The 7,511-nt window shown below is 36.2% G+C and overlaps 1 pseudogene; it reads right to left on the reverse strand.

Annotated features, from left to right (window-relative positions):
* Window positions 1-945: 945 nt before the first annotated feature.
* LOC101705239 (ubiquitin-conjugating enzyme E2 N pseudogene) lies at window positions 946-1,408 on the reverse strand (annotated as a pseudogene).
* Window positions 1,409-7,511: the final 6,103 nt, after the last annotated feature.

Consider the following 7,511-nt stretch of genomic DNA (forward strand, 5'->3'; position numbering starts at 1 on the left):
GAAGATGCAGAAACAACTCCAGACAACTCAGCTACCTCATCTTCGACAAAGGACCCAAACACCCTCACTGGAGGAAAGATAGCCTCTTTAATAAATGGTGCTGGAAAAATTGAGTTTTAACTTGACAAAGATTAAAACTAGACCTATATCTCTCACCATGCACTAAACTAAAATCAAAATGGATTAAAGATCTGAATATTAAAACAGAAACACTAAATTGGCTGGAAGAGAGGTTAGGTAGAACTCTTTTTTTTTTTTTTTTTTTTTTTTTAGAATAACAAAAATATTTTACTAAAACATAAGATTTATAGAAGTTTCCAGACAAGCCATACAAAATGGTCACAAGCTTTTTTTGAAGGGGGGAATCTACACTTGACAGCAAAGTCACAATGTTATTAGTGAGGGCTGTGATGTTTGTTAATGTTCTCATTTTGGTTCAATCAGCTTGTCCATCTATATCGTCTAAATAAAGTTAGACTTGGCTAGAGGGCGTATTCTAGAGAATTGGTTAGCTGCTTTTTAACCAATGCAATTAGATTACCATAAAAGGGGGGAAAAGGAGTCCATAAAATTTTGAAACTGCTTTTCCCCTCAAAAAATAAAATAAAGAATACCCATACCCCTGCAGCTAACCCTGACAACTACCTTCATTTACAGTGCTTTATACTTAAACCATGTTGGGGGAAATGCATAAAAGCAGAGGGCCACTGCTTTTAAACATTTCACGACAAGCCCGATGATACTTTTAGCCTCTGCTCATCCTTTACAACAGTGAATCAGGACAAGACATAGATTTTCTAATGTGCATTTAATCACCAAAGGACTGAAAATGTCTGGGTTTTTATTCTGTAATGTTTCTAAAACCGTGTCCATTAAATGCAAACAAAAAGGGAAGAAGTCTTGGCAGAACAGGAGAAGTGACACAGACTTGATGATTGGATCGACTTAAATATTATTCATGGCTCATAGCCTAGTCCGTGCTCTAGCTGTTTCTATGGCTTGGGCCTCATTGGTCTTCCACTGCTCAGCTGCATTGTTTGCTTTTGCTAATGGGTCGTCTGGATTAGGAGCACTTAACAAAGCCTGGATTGAGAGCAGAACTGTGTGGATCTGCATGCAGGGGATCATCTATCTTTCAAAATATCTAAACATATTCTTCCCAACTTGTCTACATTAGGATGAAAAATTTTGGTCACGACACATACTTTAGGTGCTGCCATTGGGTATTCTTCTGGAAGAAATAGCTCAAGTTTAAAAGTCCCTCCCTCAAAGGGGGAATCCTGGGGGCCAGCAATGACCACATGAAAATAACGAGCGCTGCTCTCATCTGGTTCCGCTTTAATCCAGAAACTGGTTCTGCCAGCAAATGCTGAGTTTCCTTGATGATCCTGCAGGGCAGCTCGGCCATCTTGTCAGATCCCGTCTTCCGCCTCCGGTGGAGTCTTAGGTAGAACTCTTGAAGACACTGTCGAAGGAAATGATTTCATTCACAAAACCCCAGTTTCAAGTGAACTAGCACAAACAATCAACAAGTGGGATCTCTTCTTATTAAAAAGCACAGCAAGAGAAACTACCAACAGTGTGAAGAGACAATCCACAATGTGAAAGAGAATTTTTACTAGCTGTTCCTCAGACAAAGGTCTGCTATCTAGAATATACAAGGAATTAAAAAAAAATCAGACCTCCCAAATTTAAAGACCCAATCAAAATATGGGCATCTGAAAAGAACAGACATTTCTCAGATAAAAAAGTAGAAATAACAAAGAAACATATGAAAAAATGTTCAACATCACTGATCATTTGAGAAATGCAAATGAAAACAATGCTGAGATTCCATCTCACCCCAGAAAGAATGGCTGCTATCATGACATCAACCAATAACAAATTCTGATGGGGCTGTGGGGAAAGAGAAACCCTGTTCCACTGTAGGTGGGAGTGTAGACTGGTGGAACCATTGTGAAAATCAGTATGGAGATACCTCAAGGAACTAGGATTAGAGGTCCCATTTGACCTAGCTATTCCTCTGCTGGGTATCTTCCTCAAAGAATTAAAAGAATCATACCACAGTGATAAATGTGCATCCTTGTTCATAGCAGCACAGTTTTTAATGGCTAAAATTTGGAAACATCCCAGTTGCCCATCAACTGGAGACTGGATAAAGAAGAGGCGGTTTCTTTTATTAAATGGAGTACTACTCAGCCATAAAGAGTGAGAATCTAGAGTCACTAATAGTTAAATGGATGCACATTGAGGCGATACTCTTAAGTGAAATACATAGGACACACATGTGTAAATACTGAATAGTTCCTCTGGTATAAGAAACTGAAAGTGCAAATAATGATCAAAATGTATAATAGATAATGTGAAATAGGATGAAAAGGTGAAAGGGGGAAGGGGAATTTGGAGAGGTGTTGGAAAGGAAAGAAGGGAATGAAATTAACATGAAAAAACGAAAAAATTGAAACAAAGCTTTGTAAATAGGGTGGAGGGGTTGAAGGGAGGGCAGGGGAATGGAGAAAAATAAGAATCAAGATATATTATGTAAAGGTACAAATCTCCAATGATGAACGTCATCATATTATATACCAAAAAATGTACCAATAAAATTAATTAAAAAAAGATCATATGGGATCCTTGTTCAATGTTGACTGAAACATCATTGTGTGATATATGACTTTATAAGTATGCTTTAATGTAGGAAACATCTCTGGTACCCACTACTAAACTTAAGAAATAGAACATTACCAGTACCTCTTATACCACTGTGAGCCTCTTCTGAATTTTTAATGCTGTTTCCTGAATTCCATAAAGGGACCACTGCCATACTGGATTTTATGGTAATTTTTCTTTTTTTGAGTACAATCCTACAAGTGTGTGTGTATGTGTGTGATTTCCTTAGCAGCATATAGTTTAGTTTTGCCTACTTTTGGACCTTACATAAAGAAAATCACAAATCCACTTTTTTTTGACTAGTCTTTTTCATTCTTTTTTTTCTTTTTTTGTGGTACTGGGAATGGAGCCCAGGTCATTTGCACTGAGCTATATCCCCAGCCTCCCTTTCCCAAAAAAAATTTCTTTTGAGACAGGGTCTGGCTAAGTTGCTCAGGTTGGCTCAAATTTCTGATCCTCCTGCCTCAGTCCTCTAGACTGCTAGAATTACAGTCATGTGCCGTGATGCCCAGATCAACTTTGGTTTTGAGATTCATCTGTGCTGACATCTGTAGTTAGGATTCTGTTCACATCTGTGTTTGTGAGTGCCTTGTATGAATAAATTGGTGTTCATTTTTTTTTTCAGTATCTCTGTGTGGATGCTCAGATTGCTCCTCCTTTTTACATATTAGCAATGTTCTCGGTTCATCCTGTGTTTGTTCTCTTTTTTTTTTAATACCTGGGTGACATTCTTTAGGGGATGTGATGACAGGTAAATTGCTGAATCATAGAGTAGGTAGGTGATCAGATTTCCCAAGTAATGCTAAACTCTTTTCCTAACTGTTATAGCCATTCACACTATCATCAGCTGTATATGGGAGTTCTCATTGTTTAGCTTCTTGTTAACCATTATTAAATTTACTGTTTTTGCCATTCTTAAGAAAGTAATTTTAATATATATTGTCTTAATTACTGATATGGTTGAATCAAATCACTAGTTATAGTTATAGTCCACTTATTTTCTTTCTTCTTGTGAATTGTCTGCTAGTGCCTTTTATTCCATTTCTGTTGAATGATTATTCTTTTTGTTTTATAGAAGTTCTTTATATATTCTGAATACTGAGGCTTTTGTAGTTATATCAGAGGTGTATATCTTCTCCTAGTCTATAGATTTTTACTGTTCTTATTGATGAACAGAAATTTTAGTTTTAATAAAATCTAATGTATCTATATTTTCCTTTACAGCTTTATTTATGAATAAATAATTCCCTATTCCACTCATCACAATTTCTTCTTTATATTTTTTTCTGATACATTTAAGATTGTCTTTAAAGTATAGTTACTTTTTCCATATAGCACAATGGAAAATTGTCCTTCATATCCTGATAGATATGCAATAACAATGTCCATATATGTCTGAATCCGATCTCTTCAAGTGGTTTAGGTACCCTTAAACTAACGCCACACTATCTGTTTACAGTAAGTGAAAATATGACTGACATCTGGTTAAACCAATCTCTCTCCTAGTCTTCTGGATTTGATAAGAACCAAGTTATTCTGGGTATTAAAGTTTTTGCCACATACAGTTTATAAGCAATTACTTTGGTTCCATGAGAAACATCTGTTAGCCTCTTGGTTAGACCTGCATTAAATCTGCAACTCAATTTTGAAAGAAATGACATTTTACCCCACGGGCATCCCTTCCTTTGCAAGACTGTGGGGAATGGTAAAAGCGACTGTGCAAGCTGAAGCCATGGAAAGCAGTTTTAATAATTATGATGGTCCTGTGACCTTTAAAATTCCTTGCCAAAACATCAAAACTTCTTTTATTATCAGCTATAAATGTACAGGAAGTAAAAAATAGTAAAACTAATATTTGTTTAGTACCGTGTGACTTAAGAACATAAGACAGAATTACAGTTTTTTTTCTTTGCAGAAAGCTTAGTAAGAATAGTTTCAACAGCGTCGGCCTTATTCTCATCACAGAACTTCTCATATAGAACGAACAACTTGCCATGCCTGGGGGAACTGTTGTTCTCCTTTTCAAGTGTGAACTTCCAACATTTTATTCTTTGGGTTTTTATTTTTGGGAAATATCTTTGGAAGTTGTTTGGATGTGGAATATTTTCCCCCATAATTTCGTCTGGGACACCCTCATCTTTCTCACCACAAACTCTTTCTCCACTCGTCCTGATGAGTCTCCTGCACCCTGTTCCTCTGGCTCGCCTTGAACCTTTCCAAGGGTGATGCTGTGGACATTCTCAGTCTTCTATCTTCTAATTGTATCCAGTTGCATTCCTAGTGTTGCTGCTTTTTTTTTCTTGGCTGCATGTGCTGGACTAAATAATATCCATCTCCCATCAACATAGCCACATCACCAGAACCTGTGAATTTTATCTTTTTATTTTTTTAATTTTTAAATTTTTTTTTTATTTTTGTGAATTTTATCTTATACGGAAAAGACCCCTGCAGATGTGCTTAAATTAAGGACCTGGAAATAGGAATATTCTGGATTGTCCAACAATGGAGTGAAAAGATTCATTATAAGCAGGATGCAGGAGATCATGGAGATAAGGGGATGTGAAGACAAAAGCGGAGACTGAAGTGACACAGCCACAAACCAAGGAGTGCCTAGGCAGCCTCTAGAGGCTCGAAGAGGCAAAGAGTAGATTCTCTCCAGGAGCTTCCAGAAATAACCAGCCCTGACAGTCCCTTGACTTTAGCTCCATAAAATTCATCCCAGACTTCCGACTTCCAGAACTGTAGGAGAATAAGTTCCTTTTGCTTTAAGCCACTAAGTTTGATGTGATTTGTTACAGTAGCAATAGAAAATGAATACACTACACTTTCATCTTTGTTGACCAATTTCATCTTCCATTATCCACTTTTGTAAGAGGTTATGTGGGTTTATCACTGGGAGACAAAGAGACAACATGACTGTATTCTTGACTCTCACTGTGTGTGCTGAAGTACAGATACAAAATGACTCATCACTAGCAGACATAAGTGGTTACTGCCCATTTTGCACACATAGCTGTTGTTTACGTAGTATTCTGTGGACTGAAAATCTAGTCACAAAGTTTGTACTCTTCTCAGTTATTCCCAGAAAAAGTGCTGTGTGAGTTGAAATTTGAAATACGTTGGTAGAAATGGGTGTTATTAACTAAGCCATTGTAACTAAAATTTGTCCATCCCTGAGACAAATATGTAACACTTGAAACTTAAAGGAGAAGAGGTTTATTTTGTTCACAGTTTCCAGCATGTGCAGTCCAAAGTTGGCTGTCTCCAAGGAAGAAATGTATGGTGGAAAGGTATGGGGAAGGAGCGCTGCTTACCGTATGGTATTCAGAAAGGGGAGAGAGACAGAGAGGAGGAGGAGGAGAGGAAGAGGAAGGAGAAGGAGAAGGAGGGGAAGAGGAAGGAAAGAAGAAGGGGGGGATACACCTTCCCAGGGCATTACCCCCATTGACCCATCTCCAGCCAGGCTCCACCCCTTAGCAGCACATTTAACTACTGAACTTGTCAATGGATGAATCCATTGATGAGTACAGCACCCCATGATCTAATCACTTCCCATGAGACATTTTAGGTTCAAATCATAGCAACATGAGAAAGGAGGGCCTGTATTCAATTTTCCTACACGTGATATGGTATGTTTCTTTCTTTTTTTTTTCTTTTGGAACCAGGGATCGAACTTGGGTCCTTGCCCTTGTGCAGCAGGCGGTGAAACCACTGAGCTAAATCCCCGGCCCTATGGTATGTTTCTTTACATAGATAGTTGTTGACTTTATAACTTATACAGGTAATTATGTTCCTATTTATGTAGGCAATTGTAAGTCTTTCAATAAAGTTTTTCAATTTTCTCCATCAAATAACAAATAATTATTATTTGATCTATTTTTTGAATTCTCATTTTTTTGTGGATATGGTAATGATGTCTCTTTAAAGTACATACTTTGAATTTTGCTCCTAGATGAGAATTCATTTTACTTTTGTATATTGGTTTTTTTCATCCAAAAATTTTACTGAAACTTCTCTTGGATTCAAAAAGTGAATCTAGAGAATCCATATAGTCAGTAATATTATATAAGAACAATTTGTCTTTTCTCTTTTTTTCTTTTCTTACATTTCTAACTTATTTTAACTTACTTTATTGTGCAGGGCAAAGTCTCTAATGGTGTTAAACAGAAAAGATATGAGCAGGCATGTCTGCTTTATTCTTGATTTAAAGAAAATTCTCCAAATATTTTGTACTGTTTTAAGGAGGCTTATTTTTTTTATATATTGTTTTTAACAGGTTAAGGAAATTCCTTGTAATCCAAGTTCTATAAATAAATATATAGTTAATTTTTCTACACATTAGTTTACCATTGAGAATAATGTCACAGTGGTAATATCAAGCTGATGGCTACCATATACAACATCTATTTATTATATTAAAATTCTTAATTTTGCTGTTCAGACAGTTGATAACTTGAAGTTTTTGCCTGATGGATATGCAAGGAATATTAGAATTGCTTTTATGATGGGGAGTTTGTAAAACTCAACTTGCAGTGCTGTCAAATTTGTTTTATAAGTTTTTAAAAGAAATTTTACTTTTTGTCAAGGATTTAGCTCAGTGGTTCTGGCACCTGCCTCACAAGCACAAGGTCCCGAGTTGATCCCCAGTACAAAAAAAAAAAAGAAATTTTGCTTTTTAATGAATTCAGACTTATTTTTATCTACCCAGTGAATTGCAGTGTCTAGTAAAGATAAATTGTTTGGTTATATGATCTAACTTGTCTAATATTAATAAAATGATACCAACCCTGTCATTTTCTTAGTTTGTATGTCTATTTTTATAAGTAAATATATATTTATTA

Source organism: Heterocephalus glaber, unplaced genomic scaffold, assembly GCF_053883595.1.
Source record: "Heterocephalus glaber isolate CG9 unplaced genomic scaffold, H.glaber_assembly_v1.0 deba00000331, whole genome shotgun sequence".
Classification (NCBI taxonomy): Eukaryota; Metazoa; Chordata; class Mammalia; order Rodentia; family Bathyergidae; genus Heterocephalus; species Heterocephalus glaber.